Consider the following 19,154-nt stretch of genomic DNA (forward strand, 5'->3'; position numbering starts at 1 on the left):
TTTTCCCCTAGGGAAATTCTGTTTTTCCCTTAGGCCACAATTGGCTCCCAAATGTCCCTTTGCAGATTTTCCAGAAAGAATGTCTCCAAACTGCTGAGACAAAAGAATGTTTTATCTCTGTGAGATCAAGCCACACATCACAAAGTAGTTTCTCATATAACTTCTTTCAAGATTTTATTGTGTGATATTCAATTTTTCTCTATAGGTCTTACTGTGCTCCAAAATGTTCCTTAGCAGATTGTACAAAAAGTGTGTTTCCAACCTGCTGTATCAAAATAAAGGTTTAACTCTGTAAGCTGAATCAACACATCACAATGCAGTTTCACAGTTTCTTTTTATTTTCATCATGGGATATTCGTTTTTTATTGTACACATTACTGTCTTCTGAAATGTCCCTTTGAATACTTTACAAAGAGTGCCTCACACATGCTGAATCAAAATAAAAATTTAACTCTGTGAGTTGAAACCATGAAATGCAAAGCAATTTCACAGATAGCTTCTTTTGAAATTTTATCATGAGATATTCTGTTTATCTCTATAAGCATAATGGGCTCCAAAATGTCCCTTTGCAGATTCTACAAAAAGAGTGTCTCCAACTTGCTGAATCAAAACAATGGTTTAACTCTGTGAATTCTATCCACATATCACAAAGAAGTTTCACACATAGTTTCTGTATACTTTTTATCACAGGATATTCAGTTTTTCACTATAGGTCTCAAGGTCCTTCAAAGTGTCCCTTTACAGATTCTATGATAAGATTGTTCCCAAACTGCTGAACCAAAAGAAAAGTTTAACTTTGTGAGCTGAATGGAGACAAAGCAGTTTCACAGAAAATGTATTTCTTTGTTTCTAGGTATATTTGGTTTTTCACTATAGGCCTTACTGCTCTTCAAAATGACCCTTCGTATATTCTAAATGACCCTTTGTAGATTCTAAAATAGGAGGGTTTCTGATCTGTGGAACCAAAATAAAAGTTTATACTGTGTATTGAAATCATACCTCACAAAGCAGTATCACAGATAGCTTCTTACAGGTTTTTATTGTGGGATATTTTGTTTTTAACCATAGGTCTTAATGCAGTCCAAAATGTCCCTTCACAAATTCTACAAAAGGAGTGTTTCCAAACTGCTGAATTAAAAGAATGGTATAACCCTGTGAGCTGAATCCACATATCACAAAGCAGTTTCACGGATACGTTCTTTCTCGTTTTAATTGGAGGATATACTGTTTTGTACCATCAGCCTCAATGGGCTCCCAAATGCCACTTTGTAGATTCTCCAAAAAGAGTGTTTCCAACATTCTACATGAATAGAAACGTTTAAATCTAAGAGGTGAATCTTCACATTACAAAGCAGTTTCACCAGTGGCTTCTTTCTTATTTTTATCTGGGCATGTTCAGTTTTTCCCTATAGGCCACAATGGGCTTACAAATGTCCCATAGCAGATCCTCCAAAAAAAGTGTTCCCAACCTGCTGAATCAATAGAAAATTTTAACTCTGTGAGATGAATCCACACATCACAAAGCAATTTCACAGTAGCTTCTTTCTAGTTTTTATAAGGGGATATTCTGTTTTTCTTTGTAGGCCTTAATGGGCACCCACATGTGAGATATTCCAAAAAGAGTGTTTCCAACCTGCTCAATAAGAAGAAAGTTTTAACTCTGTGGGATGAATCCACACATCACAATGCAGTTTCAAGATAGCTTGTTTCTAGTTTTTATCTGGAGATATTCTGTTTTTCCCCTTAGGCCTCAGTGGCTCCCAAATGTCCCTTTGCAAATTTTCCAGAAAGAGTGTTTCCAACAAGCTGAATCAGAAAAAAATTTAACTCTGTGAGATAAATCCACACATCACATAGCAGTTTCAAGGATCACTTCTGTCTAGTTTTTGTCTTGGGATATTCAGTTTTTCCCCAAGGCCACAGTGGGCCCGCAAATGCCCTTTTGCACTTTCTTCAAAAAGAGTGTTTCCAACCTGCTGAAACAAAAGAAACGTTTCCCTCTGTGAGATAAATTCACATATCACAAAGCAGTTTCACAGATATTCTTTCCAGTTTTTATCTCAGGTTTTTGACTTTTCCCCATAGGCATGAATGGGATCCCAAATGTCGCATAGTGGATTCCTCAAAATGTGTTTTTCCAAACTGCTGAATCAAAAGAAATTTTTAACCCTGTGAGATTAATTCAAACATCACACAGCAGTTTCATGGAGAACTTCTTTCTAGTTTTTCTGGAGATATTCTGATTTTCCCTTTAGGCCTCAATGGACTGCCAAATGTCCATTTTTCAGATTCTCCACAAAGAGCTTTTCAAAAATGCTGAATCCACATAAAGCTTTAACTTTGTGAGTTGAATACACACATCACAAAGTAGTTACACAGGTAGCTTCTTTATTGTTTTTATCTAGGGATATTCAGTTTTTCCCAAAAGGCCTCAGTAGGCTTACAAAAGTCCCTTTGTAGATTCTCCAGTGAGATTGTTTCCAACATGCTGAACCATGAGCATGAAATATTCTTCCATTTGTTTGTGTCCTGTTTCATTTATTTGAGCAGCGCTTTGTTGTTCTCCTTGAAAAGGTCCTTCACATCCTTGTAAGTTGGATTCCTAGGTATTTTGTCCTCTTTGAAGCAATTGTGAATGGGAGTTAACTCATGATATGCCTCTGTTTGTCTGTTATAGGTGTATAGGAATGCTTGTGATTTTTGCCCATTGATTTTGTATCCTGAGACTTTGCTGAAGTTGCTTTTCAGCTTAAGGGGAGATTTTGGGATGAGACAATGGAGTTTTGTAAGTATACAATCATGTGATCTGCAAACAGGGACAATTTGACTTCCTCTTTTCCTATTTTAATATCCTTTATTTGTTTCTCCTGCCTGATTGTCCTGGACAGAACTTCCAACACTATGCTGAACAGGAGTGGTAAGAGGGCATCCCTGTCTTGTGCCAATTTTCAAAGCAAATGCTCCAGTTTTTGCCCATTAAATATGATATTAGCTGTGGGTTTTTGATAAATAGCTCTTATTATTTTGAGATACATCCCATCAATATCTAGTTTATTGAGAGTTTTTAGCATGAAATGCTGTTGAAATTTGTCAGAGGTCTCTTCTGCATATATTGAGACAATCATGTGGTTTTTGTCTTTGGTTCTGATTATAGGATGATTATGTTTATTGATTTGGATATGTTGAACCAGCCTTGCATCCCAGGGATGAAGCCCACTGGATTGTAGTGGATAAGCTTTTTGATGTGCTGCTGTATTCAGTTTTCCAGTGTTTTATTGAGGATTATTGCTTCAATGTTCATCAGGGATATTGGTCTATAATTCTCTTTTTTTGTTGTGTCTCTGCCAGGCTTTGGTATCAGCATGATGCTGGCCTCATAAAATAAGTTAGGGAGGATTCCCTCTTTTCTATTGATTGGAATAGTTTCACGAGGAATGGTGTCAGCTCCTGTTTGTACCTCTGGGAGATTTCAGCTGTGAATCCGTCTGGTCCTGGACTTTTTTTGGTTGGTAGGCTACTAATTATTACCTCCATTTCAGAGCCTGTTATTGGTCTATTCAGGGATTCAACATCTCCCTGGTTTAGCCTTGGGAAGGTGTATTTCATCTATTTGTTTCTTCCCTCTTTTATTCTTTATTAGCCTTGCCAATGGTCTATCAATTTTGTTGATCTTTCCAAAATACCAGCTCCTGGATTCATTTATTTTTTGAAGGGTTTTTTTAATTTCTCTATCTCATTCAGTTGTGCTCTGATCTGAATTATTTCTCATCTTCTGCTAGCTTTTGAATGTGTTTGTTCTTGATTCTCTATTTCTTTTAATTGCGATGTTAGGCTGTCGATTTTAGATCTTTTCTGCTTTCTCTTGTGGGCATTTGGTGCCATGAATTTCCTTCTACACACTACGTTAAATGTGTTCCAGAGATTTTGTTATGTTTGTCTTTGTTCTCATTGGTTTCAAAGAACAACTTTATTTCTGCCTCCATTTCGTTATTGCCCAGTGGTCACTCAGGAGCAAGTTGTTCAGTTTCCATGCAGTTGTGTGGTTTTGAGTAAGTTTCTTAACCCTGAGTTCCAATCTGATTGCACTGTCGTCTGAGAGACAGTTTGTTATAATATTTGTTCTTTTACTTTTGCTGAGGATGCTTTACTTCCAACTATGTGGTCAATTTTGGAAAAAGTGTGATGTGGTGCTGAGAAGAATGTATGTTATGTTGGTTTGTGGTGGAGAGTTCTGTAGATGTCCATTAGGTCCACTTGGTCCACAACTGAGTTCAAGTACTGGTTATCCTTGTTAAATTTCTGTCTTGTTGATCTCTCTAATGCTGACAGTGGGGTGTTAAAGACTCCCATTATTGTTGTATGGGATTCTAAGTCTCTTTGTGGGTTTCTAAGAACTTGCCTTACAAATCTGGGTGCTTCTTTATCGAGTGCATATATATTTAGGATAGTTCGCTCTTCTTGTTGAATTGATCTCTATACCATTATGTAATGGCCTTCTTTGTCTCTTTTGATCTTTGTTAGTTTAAAGCCTGTTTTATCAGAGATTAGGATTGCAAACCCTGCTTTTTTTGTTGTTGTTTGTTTTCCAGTTGCTTGGTAGGTCTTCTTCCATCCCTTTATTTTGAGCCAATGTGTGTCTCTACATAGAAGATGGGTCTTCTCAATACAGAACACTGATGGGCCTTGACACTTTATCCAATTTGCCAGTCTGTCTTTTAATTGGGGCATTTAGCCCACTTATGTTGAAGGTTAATACTGTTATATATGAATTTGATCCTGTCATTAATATGTTAGGTGGTTATTTTGCTCGTTAGTTGATGTAATTTCTTCCTAGCATTGATGGTCTTTACACTTTGGCATGTTTTTGCAGTGGCTCTTACCGATTTTTCTTTTCCATGTTTAGTGCTTCCTTCAGGAGCTCCTGTAAGGCAGGACTGGTGGTGACAAAACCTCTCAGCATTTGCTTGTCTGCAAAGGATTGTATTTCTCCTTCACTTATGAAGCTTAGTTTTGCTGGATATGAAATTCTGGGTTGAAAATTATTTTCATTAGGAAAGCTGAATATAGGCCTCACTCTCTTTGGCTTGTAGAGTTTCTTCTGAGAGATCTACTGTTAGTCTGATGGACTTCCCTTTGTGGGAATTCCAGCCTTTCTCTCTGGCTTCCTTTAACATTTTTTCCTTCATTTCAACCTTGGTGAATCTGACAATTATGTTTCTTGTGTTTGCTCTTCTTGAGGAGTATCTTTGTGGTATTCTCTGTATTTCCTGAATTTGAATGTTGGCCTGCCTTGCTAAGTTGGGGAAGTTCTCCGGGATAATATCATGCGGAGTGTTTTCCAACTTGGTTCCATTCTCTCTGTCACATTCAGGTACACAAATCAGATGTAGATTTGGTCTTTTCTCACAGTCCCATATTTCTTAGGGGATTTGTTAGTTTATTTTTACTCTTTTTTCTCTAAAATTGTCTTCTTGCTTCATTTCATTCATTTGATCTTCAATCACTGATACCCTTTCTTCCACTTGATCGAATTAGCTACTGAAGCTTCTACATGCATCACTTAGTACTCATGCCATGGTTTTCAGTTCCATAAGGTCATTTAAGGTCTTCTCTATGCTGTTTATCCTAGCTAATCCATCGTCTAATCTTTATTCCCCAAGTTTTTAGCTTCTTTGTCATGGGTTCAAACATCCTTCTTTAGCTCAGAGAAGTTTGTTATTATCCATCTTCTGAACCCTACTTCTGTCATCTCATCAAAGTCATTCTCCCTCCAGCTTTGTTCTGTTGCTGAGGAGAAGCTTGTTTTCCTTTGAATGAGAAAAGATGCTCTGATTTTTAGAATTTTCAGGTTTTCTGCTCTGGTTTCTCCCCATCTTTGTGGTTTTATCTACGTTTGGTCTTTGATGATGGTGACCTACAGATGGGGCTTTGGCATGGATGTTCTTTTTGTTGATGTTGTTGCTATTCTTTCTGTTTATTAGTTTTCTTTCTAAAAGTAAGGGCTCTCAGTTTCACCTCCATTAACCTTTGTTGGAGGTCCACTCCAGACCCTGTTTGCTTCGGTATCTCCAACGGAGGCTGCAGAACAGCAAATACTGCACAACAGGAAATGTTGCTGCCTGATCCTTCATCTGGAAGCTTCATCTGAGAGGTGCACCAAGCTGTATGAGGTATCAGTCAGCCCCTACTGGGAGGTGTCTCCCAGTTAGTCTACTTGGGGTTCAAGGACCCACTTGAAGAGCTAGTCTGTCCATACTCAGATCTCAAACTGCATGCTGGAAGAACGACTACACTCTTCAAAGCTGCCACACAGGTACTTTTATGTCTGCAGAAGATTCTACTACCTTTTGTTCAGCTATACCCTGCCCCCAGAGGTGCAGTCTACAGTAACAACAGGCCTCATTGAGCTGTGATGGGCTCCACCAAATTTGAATTTCCCAGCTGCTTTGTTTAGCTACTTAAGCCTCAGACATGGTGGACGCCCCTCCTCCAGGATTGCAGTTGCCTTGCAGCTCAATCTTGGACTGCTGTGCTAGCAGTGAGCAAGGCTCTGTGGATGTGGGACCCTCTGAGCCAGGCATGGAATATAATCTTCTTGTATGCCATTTGCTAACACTGTGGAAAAGTGCAGTATTAAGATAGGAGTGTCCTGATTTTCCAGGTACCATCCACCATGTCTTCCCTTGGCTAGGAAAGGGAATTTCCCAACCCCCTTCCTTCCTGGGTGAGGCAATGTCCCAGCCTGCTTCAGCTCACACTCCATGGGCTGCATCCACTGTCCAACAAGTCCCAGAGAGATGAACCCACTACCTCAGTTGGAAATGCAGATATCACCTGTCTTCTGTGTCACTCTGGGAACTGTAGGCTGTTCCTATTCGGCCATCTTGGATCAGTCCCTCAAGTCTTTCTAGTTTTTAAATGGAGATATTTGGTTTTTCCCCATATGCCTCAATGGGCCCCCAAGTGTTTTATTGCAGATTGTCCTAAAAGAGTGTTTTCAGGCTGGTGAATCAACAGAAAGATTTAACTCTGTGAAATGAATCCAAATGTCACAAAGCAATTTCACAAATAGCTTCTTACTAGGTTTTATCTCTTGAAATTATGTTTTTCCACATAAAACTCAAAGGGCACTCAAATGTGTCTTTGCAGATTCTCCAAAAAAAGTCTTTCCAATCTGCGGCACAAAAAGAAAATTTTAAATATGTGACATGAATCCACATATCACAAAGCAGTTTCATAGATAGCTTCTTCATAGTTTTCACCTGGGGATATTCAGTTTCTCCCCAAGTACTCAATGGGCTCAAAAATTCCCTTTGGACATCATTTAAAAGGAGAGTTTCCAAACCACTGAATCAAAAGAAAGGTGTAACTCTTTGAGATGAATCCAAATATTACAAAGAAGTTTCACAGAAAGCTTGTTTCTGGTTTCTATCTGGGGATACTTTGTTTTTCACCACACACTTCAGTGAGCTCAATATATGCCTTTGCAGATTCCACAGAGTGTTTACAACATGCTGAATGAAAAAAAGGTTTAACTCTGTTACATGAATCTGCACATCAGAAAGTAGTTTCACAGAGAGATTCTAGTTTTTATCTGAAGATATTTGGTTATTTTCCCATAGGCCTCAATGGCCTCTCAAATGTCTTCATGCAGATTCTCCAAAAATAGTGTTTCTAACTTCTCCATCAAAAGACAGTTTTAACCTGTGAGATGAATCCCCATATCAAAAAGCAGTTTCACAGGTAGCTACTTTCTAGTTTTTATCTGGAGATATTCAGTTTTCCCTCATAGGCCTCAATGTGCTCTCAGATGTTTCATTACAGATTCTCCAAAAAGAGTGTTTCCAACCTGCTGAATCAAAAGAAAGTTTTATATCTGTAAGATGAATCCACACATCAGAAAACAGTTTCATAGATAGCTTCCTTCTAGTTTTTACCTGTGAATATACAGTTTTTCCCCATAGATTTCAATGGGCTCCAAAATGTTCCTTCACAGATCACTTTCCTGGCATGGTAATCCAAAATGGCCTTTTGAACCGTGTCTTGCAAATGGGTGACAAAATCTGGATAAGGCTCCCTTGAAACCTGTTGAACTGAGATAAAATGAGGGTAAATAGTACCAGGGTCATGAATTTTTTCCCTGGCTCTTAGGCATATAGTTCTGAGCTGATGAAAGTTTTCAACACCCATTATCATTGCTTGATTTTCAGTACTTCATGTCTGTCCAATTCCAAGCAACTGATCAGATGTGATATTAATGGGAGGTTAGGCTTGAGCATTTCTGCGTGTCTGATTTGTTGCTTGATCCATCCACTAGGTTTTAAATTACAGAAATTGAGAGGAGAACAAGGTGGATCAGGTTAATGACTCCTAATCTATAAGTATTAAGTGTTGGTTATAAGCCACAGATTGTAATAAGGAATGAACATAAGGAGAATTTGGTCCATATTGTCCAATTGCTTGCTTTAAGTCTTTTAATATTTTAAAATAAAATAGCTCCCAGTCTGCTTCATCATGTTCTCTGGACTTCTCAGCTGGCAAAATATTTAATGAAAACTGCCAAACATCCAAATACCCCATTTCTCCTGTTGGGAGAATGGATGCCTGCATTATCCCTGAGCCATCATTAGTATTTGGGGTGGCTCACAACATTCCTTTACCATAATTAGCAGGTGTACAAGCTTGGGTCATTCCCTCACTGTAATTGGCTGTTGGGTAAGCCTGAAGCTTTCCTTCACCATAGTTAATGGAGGAACATGAAACAGGAGTGGCAAGCCACATCTCAGTCTCCCTTTCCAGAAATTCATAAGGCTCAGGCAGGGGTGACCATTCCAGGCCTTCCCCTAAAGGCACAGTAGGTGGCACTGTTTCTGCAGTAGATGGAACTGATCCTTTCATAAGTTTCAGGAAGTTAGCATATATAGTTTCCCATTTCTCCCCCTTTTTAAACCTAGACTGTGATGGTTCACTTTGCTGATCATCAGACTTCTGATTATTAAAATTTTCTATGTCATCCTGAAACTCCTACTCCTTCCACTTCAGTGAGGAAGCACTTCAGTGCTCTTTTAATTGCCAACCACCCAGACCAAGAGGAGAAAGGAATATTGTGGCTCTCTTGTTGTGCTCATTTTAAGTCTGATCTGACCTTATACCAATCTTTTACATTCTTTTTTCCACATTCCAGGAACCAAGGAGAATACTCTCCTATGAGATGGAACAAAGATGTGAGGTTTTGGATACTCACAATTGCCCCACTGCAGCACAATGACTGCAGCACCAGCCTTAAGTAATTAGCAAACTTACTTTCAGCCTGACCCATATTTTCCTGTGGTTACCATGGAATTCTCCATAAAGACTGAAGTGAAAACTTACGTGGGTGTCCTTTGTCAGTCATGCTCCACTTTCCATACTCTGGCATATCTTCACTGGATTATTTGTAGAGATTATCGGGAGACCCGTGTTGGGTGCCAGATGTTGGGGAATCCAACCCCACACCACCCAGCAGGTACCTCGTCTCTGGTGGAGAAAAAAGGAGTTAGAAAGAGACAGCATAAGTGTTTAAAAGGTGGGTCTAGGGGACTGGAGCATTGAAGGCTTGCTCACAGCCCAAAGTTCTCAGGCTCCACCCAATTTATTGGTATACAGGCTCTTTGTTCTTACAGTAGATGGGAAGGGGAGGAAGGAATGAGGAAAAGGATTAATCAGTGAAGGAGAGCTTGTGAGTCATTCCATAAAATTTATAGCACTGGTGATTTATGTGAATTTCCTTGAGGAGAGGCGTGTGTCTAAACTACTTAAGACTTTTAACTTATTGGGACTGAAGCAGGTGGTAGCAGTTTTTAGGGGAAGCTAAGATGTTTGACTATACTCCACTGTTTCAATGGAGTATTATCACCCTGAGAAAACTGTGGAATGCTGCTGAGTGGTTATGCTCTTGGGGCATAAAATCCTGAAGGCAATAAGGAGACTTTTCTTCTCAGAGGCCACCTATGGCTTTCAATGTATGTCCCATACAGGGGAGATCAACACAAGTGGCACCCTAGAAACTCTCTTTCCCACATTTCCAACCAGATAAATCAAAAGAAAGGTTTAACTTTGTGAGGTGAATCCACACATCACAAAGCAATTTCACAGACACTTTCTTTCTAATGTTTTGCTGGGGATATTGGGTTTTTCCACATGGGCCTGAATGGACTCCCAAATATCCCTATTCAAATTCTCCAAAAAGAGTGTTTTTAACCTGCTGAATCCAAAGAAAGGTTTAACTCAGTTAGATGAATCCACACGTGACAAAAGCAGTTTCACAGATAGCTTCTTTCTAGGTTTTACCTGAGGATACTAGTTTTTTACCCAATAGGCCTTAATGGGCTGTCAAAAATCCCTTCATAGATTCTCCAAAAAGAGTGTTTTTAATCTGCTCAATCCAAAGAAAGATTTAACTCTGTGAGATGAATCCACACATCACAAAGCTGTTACACAGATTCTTTCTAGTTTTTACCTGTGAAAATTCAGTTTCTCCAAATGGACCTCAATGGGTTCCCAAAAATCCCTTCACAGTTTCTCCAAAAAGAGTGTTCCCAACCTGCTGAATCAAAAGAAAGGTTTAATTCAGAAAGATGAATCCACACATCATAAACTAGTTTCATAGAAAGTTTTTTTCTAGTTTTTACCTGGGGATATTGGGTTTTTCTCCATATGCCTCAATCGGCTCCCAAATGTGCCTTTGCAAATTTTCCAAAAAGATTGTTTCCAACATGTTGAATCAAAGAAAACATCTAACTCTGAGAAGAATCAACAAACCACAAAGTAGTTTTACAGATAGCTTCTTTCTAGTTTTTACCTGGCAATATTTGGTTTTTCACATTGTCCTCAATGGGCTTCCAAACGTCCGTTTGGAGATCCTCCACAAAGAGTGTTTTAAACTGCTGTGTCAAAAAAGAGGTTTATCTCTAAGAGATGGGACCACACACCACAAAGTAGTTTCACAGATACCTTCTTTCTAGTTTTTACCTGGGAATATTTAGTTTCCCCATAGGCTTCAATGGGTTCACAAATATCCCTTAGCAGAATCTCTAAAAAAGAGTGTTTCCATCCTGCTGAATCAAAAGAAACATTTAACTCTTTGAGATGGATCTACCCATCACAAAGGAGTTTCACAGACAGCATTTTTCTTGTCTTTACCTGGAGATATTAAGTTTTTCCATATGGGCCTCAGTCGTCTCCCAAATATCCCTTTGCATATACTCCAAAAAGAGATTTTCTTTTTCTTTTCTTTTTTTTTTTTTTGGAGGTGGAGTCTTGTTCTGTCACCCAGGCGAGAGTGAAGTGTTGCAATTTCCCAATCACTGCAAGCTCCACCACGCAGGTACATGCTGTTCTTCTGCCTCAGCCTCCCAAGTAGCTGGGACTAAGGCACCCACCACCATGCCTGGATAACTTTTTTTTGTATTTTTAGTAGATATGGGGTTTCACCATGTTAGCCAGGACCGTCTCAAACTCCTGACCTTGTGATGCACCCACCTCAGCCTCCCAAAGTCCTGAGATTAGAGGCATGAGCCACCCCACCTGGCTGAGATTTTCTAACTTGATGAATCAAAAGAAAGGATTAATTCTGAGATGAATCCACAAATCACAAAGCAGTTTCACACATAGATTCTTTCAAGTTTTTACCTGAGAATATTCTGACTTTCCCCATGATCTTTTAAGGGATCTAAAATGTCCCTTCACAGACTTTCCAAAAAAAAAAAAAAAAGTGTTTTCAACCTGTTGAATCAAAAGAAAGTATTAACTCTGTGAGAAGAATCTGCAAGCCACAAAGCAGTTTCACAGATAGTTTCTTTCTAGTTTTGAATCATGGGATATTCCATTTTACCCCATTGGCCTCAATGAACTTCCAAATGTCCCTTCACAGATCCTCCAAAAATAGTGTCTCCAACCTGCTGAATCAAAAGAAAGTTTTAACCCTGGGCTGTTTGACAGACAGCTTGTTTTTAGTTTCTACCTGGGTACATTCCGTTTTCCACATGGTCCCCTAGTCTCCTAAATTTAACTTTACAGATTCCCCAAAAAGAGTGTTTCCAGCCTGCTGAATCAAAAGAAAGTTTTAACTCTGTTAGATGACTCTGCACATCACAAAGCAGTTTCACAGATACATTCCTTCGAGTTTTTTCTGGTGATATTTGATTTTTCCCCATGGGCCTCAATGAGCTTCTAAATATCCCTTCCTAGATTCTCCAAAAAGAGTGTTTCCAACCTGCTGAATCAAAAGAAAGGTTTAACTCTGTGACATGAATCCACACATCATGAAGTCATTTCTCATACATCTTCTTTCCAATTTTTATCTGTGATATTCTCTTTTTCCTCTAGACCTCAATGGGGTCCCAAATGTCCCTAAGCAGATATTCCAAAAAGAGTGTTTCCAACCTGCTGAATAGAAAGGACATTTTACTTCTGTTACATGAATCCACACATCACAGAGTAGTTTTACACATAACTTCTTCCTAGTATTTACCTGGGGATATTCAGTTTTTCCCCATATGATTCAATGGTCTCCAAAATGTTCCATTGTAGATTCTCCAGAAAGAGTGTTTTTTACCTGTTGAATCAATAGAAAGGTTTATCTCTGTGAGATGAATCCACACATCACAAAGCAGGTTCTTGATAGCTTTTTTCTAGTTTTTACCAGGGGATATTGAGCTTTTCCCCATAATCTTCAATAGGTTCCCAAATGTCTCTTCTCAGATCCTCAAAAAGAGTATTTCCAACTTGCTGAATCAAAAGAAACGTTTAAAACTGAAATGAAGCATACATCACAAATCAGTTATACCAATAGCTTCTTTCTAGTTTTTACCTCAGTATATTTGTTTTTTCCCCATGGGCCTCAATGGGATTACAAAATTTTCCTTTATACATTCGCCAAAAAAAAAGTGTTTCCAGCATGCTGAATCAAAAGAAACGTCTAACTCTGTGAGATGACTCCACACATCACAAAGCAGTTTCATAGATATATTATTTCTAGGTTTGGGGAAAAATTGGCATTTTCGTTATAGGTCTCAATGGGCTCCCAAATATCTTTTTGCAGATTCTCCAGAAAGAGGGTTTCCAACCTGCTGAATCCAAAGAAATGTTTATCTCTGTGAAATGAATCCACACAAAACAAAGCAGTTTCACAGATACTTTCTTGCCAGTTTTTACCTAAGGATATATGGTTTTTTTCTGCATGGGCCTCAAATGTCTCTTAAATTTCCCTTATCAGAATCTCCAAAAAAAGTGCCTCCATCCTGCTGCATCAAAAGAAAGGTTTAAACTCTGTGAGATGTATCCACACATCACAAAGCAGTTTTACAGATAGCCTCTTTCTAGTTTCTACCTGAGGGTATTCAATTTTTTCCCTTAGGCCTCAAAAGTGTCCCAAATGCCCCTTTGCAGATTCTCCAAAAAGAGTGTTTCCAAACTACTGTATCAAAAGAAATGTTTCACTCTGAGAGATGAATCCATTCCTCATATGTGGAACAAGGCAGTTCCACAGGGAGCTTCTTTCTAGTTTTTACCTGGGGATATTCTCTTTTTCCCCATAAGTCTCAATGGCCTGTGAAATGTCCCTTTGCATATTCTTCACAAAGAGGGTGTCCAATCTGCTGAATCAAAAGAAACGTTTCACTCTGTGAGATGAATCCACACATCATAAAGCAGTTTCACAGATAACTTCTTTCTAGTTTTTACCTGCAGATATTCAGGTCTTCCCCATTGGCCTCAATAGGCTTCCAAATGTCTCTTTGAAAATTTTCCAAAAAGAGTGTGTCCAACCTGCTGAATCAAAAGAATTGTTTAACTCTGTGAGATGAATCCAGACATCACAAAGCAGTTTCACAGATAGCTTCTTTCTAGTTTTTTCCTGGGGATATTCTGTTTTTCCCCATTGGACTCAAAAGGCTCCAAAATGTTCCTTTGCAGATTCTTCAAAAAGAATGTTTCCCACCTACTGAATGAAAGCAAAATTTAACACTGTGAGATGAATCCACACATCATAATGCAATTTCATAGGTAGACTCTTTCTAGCTTATATCTGCAGATATTTGATTAATTCCCTTAAGCCTCAAAGGGTTCCCAAATATCCCATCACAGATCTCTTGAAGGAGTGTTTTCAACCTGCTGAATTAAAAGGAAGGTTTACCTCTGTGAGATGAATCCACACATCAAAACACAGTTTGATACATAGCTTCTTTTCAATTTTGATACGGGGATATTCTGTTTTTACTCTAGGCCTCAATGGGCTCCGAAATGTCCCATCACAGATTCTCCAAATACAGTGTTTTTTAACTGCTGAATCAAAAGAAAGGTTTAACTCTGTGAGATGAATCCATACATCACAAAGTAGTTTCATAGATAGTTTCTTTCTAGTTTTTATCTTGGGATACCCCATTTTCCTCCATAGGTTTCAAAGGACACCAAAATGTACCTTCACAGATTCTTCAAAAAGAATGTTTTCAACCTGATGAATCAAAGAAAGGTTTAACTCTGTGAGATGAATCCAAACATCACAAAATAGTTTCAAAGATACCGTCTTTCTAACTTTTATCTGGGAATATTCAGTTTTTCTTCATAGGCCTCAAAGGACTCCCAAATGTCGCTTCACAGATTCTACAAAAAGAGTGTTTTCAGCCTGCTAGATTGAAAGAACTGTTTAACTCTATGAGATTAATCCACACATCACCAAGTAGTTTCACAGATAGCTTCTTTCTAGTTTTCATCTGGGGATATTTTTTTCTTTTCAAAAGACCTCAATGGGCTCCCAAATGTCCCTTTGCAGATTCTCCAAAAAGAGTGTTTACAACCTGCTGAATCAACAGGGAGGTTTAATTCTTTGAGATGAATTTACACATCCCAAATCAGTTTCACAGATAGCTTCTTTCCAGTTTTCATCCAGGGATATTTTGTTTTTCACCATAGACCTCATGAGCTACAAAATGTTCCTTCACAGATTCTGTTAAACAAGTGTTTCCCAACTGCTGAATGAAAAGAAAGTTTTAACTCTGTGAGATGAATCCACACATCACAAAGACATTTCACAGATAGTTTCTTTCTAGTTTTTTTTGTGGATATTCTGTAGTTCATTATAGGCCTCAGAGGACTCCCAAATATCTCTTCGCAGATTCTCCAAAAGTTTTCCAAACTGTTGGATCAAAGAAATGGTTTCACTCTGTGAGATGAACCCACACATCACAAAGCAGTTTCACAGATAGTTTCTTTCTAGGTTTTATGTGGGGATATTAGGTTTTTCACCATAGGCCTCTATGGGCTCCCAAATGTCCCTTTGCAGATTCTACAATTAGAGTGTTTCCAACCTGCTGAATCAAAAGAAAGGTTGAACTCTATCAAATGAATCCATGCATCCAAAGTCAGTTTCAAAAATAGCTTCAAGTTTTTATTTTGGGATATTTGAATATTTTCCATAGGCCACAAGGGGCTCCCAAATGTCCCTTTGCCACTGGGAATTGCTACTGCAAATAAAGGAAAGAATAGTAAGGAGACAGCTAGTTCTTTCAGGCAAGGATCTGCCAGTCAAAGCAGAAGATGAAAAAGAAGTTTTAGAAAAAGCATGGAAAAATCACAACTAGACATAAAAAGAAAGCGTGATAGTTGAAGTGATAACCAGTGATGCTAGTCTCCGTAAGTCAAAATTATTGCATCTCTAATGAACGATACTGTGACCTACCCTTTTAGAAAAATTTGTGGTGAGGAAAAAAGGATAAAAAGTAATGCCACAACACCAAGAATGTTCATTTTGACAATGAAAATAGATGTTATATTCGTATGTCCCAGTCAACTTTGACTAATTCACATACATATGTGTATGTATATACACACACACATATATGTATTAGATACTGTGTTACATCATTTCTGGGTGTCCAAGACAGACAGACAAGAAAACTAATTTGATAGATAAGAAGCAACTCCTGGAAGGAGTGATGTCTGTGTTGTAGGAGTCTTAAGTAGGCAAATGGGGGAGAGACTTTTATCTCCAAGAAATAAAAAAAATGGGACTCAAGTTACCAGATGGAAAACGGCAAGTCTGAAAGTGGAGCTGTCTGAATCTCTCACTGTGGTGAAACAGAAGGACATGAAGCTGAAACGAAAACAAATATCAGGTCTGGAAGGGATTTATTTAGCCATGCTGAGGATCTGGACTCAGAATCTAAAAGGTATTAAATCCTGACAAAAGCAATTAAATCTGACTTTGTATGGAGAATGAAACCAATGTAATGAAAATCTGCATTAGAGGTGGGGTTTGGTGGCTCAAGCTTGTAATCTCAGCACTTTTGGGGGCCATGGTGGGTGGATCACATGCAGCCAGGAGTTCAAGACCATCCTGGCCACAATGTTGAAACCCCATTTCTACTAAAAATATAAAAATTAGCCCAGCGTGGTGGGCATATATAATTTTACCTGCTCAAAGGTTGAGGCACAAGAATTGCTTGAACCCAGAGGTTGAGGTTGCAGTGAGCTGAAATAATGCCACTGCTCTCCATCTGGGGTAACACAGGGAGAAGTTCTCAGAGAAAAAAAAAAAAAGGTAAAGAAATGTGCATTAGAAAACATGAAAGGTGGACTCTAGCAGGAGGTAATGAAAGTCACAAGCATGTTGGAATGCTTTGATATAAGATCAAATGTTGTTCTGTTAATTCCAGCTGTAAAATTCCACCATGTGCTGACAGTGATGCAATCCAAGAGCGTAATATGATGTAAATCTTATTATTCAAGTGATGACACAAATAATTGTGATCATGGACACTGAGCTCACTACGTATGAATTGCAATGAAGAAAATCTTTGCCAACTAAAATCTAAAGTTAAAACAACTGAGGAAATGTAACTGAGAAAATACTGAAGTATATAGTGTGTGTTAACCTTTCTCTAAATGTTCTCTGTATGTGTGTCTGTGTGTGTTTATGTGAGCATCTATTCCCTTTGTGCCATCCAAATTTATGCCCTATTTGATTTATGCCAGACTACCTGAGAAGTCACTTACTACTTTTTCCTAACTGCAGTTGTTTCCTTTCCCTTGCCTACTCTCATGGTTTTGTATGTCCTCTCCAAATTTCACATTGAAATTCTGTGTTCATTGTGATAATGTTGGGAGGTAGGACTTTTGAGAGTTGATTAGCCATGTGTTTAACCTCATGACTGAATTGATGGTGTTATCTGGAGAACAAATTAGTTATTTCGTGAGTGAGCTTTGATGAAGGATGAGTTTGGTCCCGATTTTCTGTTCATCTCATGCCCTTCACCAGATAAGGTCCACCTGCATGTTGTAACATAGAAAGAAGATCTCATGAGATGCAGCCCCTTGACTTCCCCACCTCTAGAACCATGAGCAAAATAAGCCTTTCTACAAATTACCCAGGCAGTGGTACCATGTTGTTTCAGCAGCAAGTGGACCCAAATACCTTATTATTTTTTCCTCTTTAAAGAACTAAACTACTTAACTTACAAAGGAGCACATCAAATTTCCTTACAAATAATCAAAAAGCCCACATATATTTTTATAGGAAGTAGTACAATAGCCTGACACAGAAAGAAAACACCATTTTACTTTTAACTATACTTTGAGAAATAAAGAAAAAGCAAACATATAAGTTGACATGCAGTTTTATTTTTCAGTAAGATAATTGCAGATATTTTTAGGGTTTTTTTGGTCTATGTAAATGTTATTCTCTGTTGTCATGCATAATCTGATACTGTTTTAATGGAAGATCATTTGTAATTAGGGTGATATTTGTCCAGTTCTGATGGTTGAAGATCTAGCCTGGAATGAGGGACAGCTGATGTATCAGGTATCGTAGGCATTTGCAACCATGGTTTGCCTACTGGTAGCAGGTTAGGATGTGGAGCCTCGTTGACTAATACCACAGGATATCTTGTTGGAAGAGCAGATGGTTCCACTATCAGCTCCAGAAAACCGTTTTGCAAGGGAGATAGGTTGTGGTATTGAGAAGTTGTGGTTGTAATGAAATTCACAATGTGGCCACTTGCTTGGATGCAGGTGCTATGAGAATGCATATGAATAGTGGTCAACTGATTTAAAATAGCATGCTGATCTGTTGCAATTTGTTGAGACAAGTGACAATAACAAACACTTAAAATATCAGATTTCTGTTTCATCACACAAACTTAATATCATCAAATAATTCATGAACTTGGTTTACTATTTTTAAGAAAGTGCTTTTGGGAAAAAAGCACTAAAGTTGTTAAGGCCTCAAGTGAAAACATGTTATATATTAATAGTAACATTGCATTAAGTGGCTTTGGTAGATTTATTTTGATTTCACTGGTAAGATTCAAAGTTGTTAGCAAAATTTCTTAAAATGCTGGAAGGTTAAAGCTCAAGCTGAACTCAATAATTTCAAAAAATTAAAAAAAAATTTACCTTAGTATTTTATATAATTTTCAAAATCTGGCCTTACTGCATGCATTAACATATTTACTGATGTACAAAGTAAAATTACATATATACTCTATGTAAGGTGGTAACTGAAATATGTTAAATATCTTGCTTAAGACAACGGATTCATTCTCTTCTGCAAGAAAGGTGGCTACAAAGGCAGATCTTTGAAAATTCTGTCAAATTTTACTAAATCCATAAAGGCTGACCTGTCAAACAAATCTTTTGATTCTGTCATCTTGAAATATTCTGTAAGGAGTCTTTCTATCCAAAATTTCTTTCTTGATGAGTTCTTCATTAATCACTCTGCAAGTTCCATTCTCATCCCATAGAATAGACTTGAATTGGTCACTCTCAAATATTTTCTGATATTTCCTGGGGAAGATCACAGAAAAAAAAATCATTACCTTTATCTGGCTCAGAAACACACACTGTGTCACATGGCCATTTTAACAAGGATTCTTGTGAAAAAACCTAAACAGCATTTTCTTCAATCATTGACCTTAAGTCTGAGTCCCCAAGGAATGTGTATTTACACAGTGGAGATCTAGCAGAGGCTTCTGAATCAACTAATTCATCTCTGGGAGAAACAACTTGAGTTTCTGAAGAAACATGTGCCATCTCAAATAAATATTTCTTTAGATACTCTTCCAGCCTGTATAGTTTTCAAGACTGAAGCTTCAAACGCAGCTTCAGAAGGTCTATGCAGG

General features: G+C 38.1%; 1 pseudogene; it reads right to left on the reverse strand.

The window, feature by feature from the left end:
• Positions 1-17,756: 17,756 nt before the first annotated feature.
• LOC134739084 (heat shock transcription factor, Y-linked-like) lies at positions 17,757-18,929 on the reverse strand (annotated as a pseudogene).
• Between the last annotated feature and the right edge of the window lie 225 nt (positions 18,930-19,154).

Source organism: Pongo pygmaeus, chromosome Y (genome assembly GCF_028885625.2).
Source record: "Pongo pygmaeus isolate AG05252 chromosome Y, NHGRI_mPonPyg2-v2.0_pri, whole genome shotgun sequence".
NCBI lineage: Eukaryota > Metazoa > Chordata > Mammalia > Primates > Hominidae > Pongo > Pongo pygmaeus.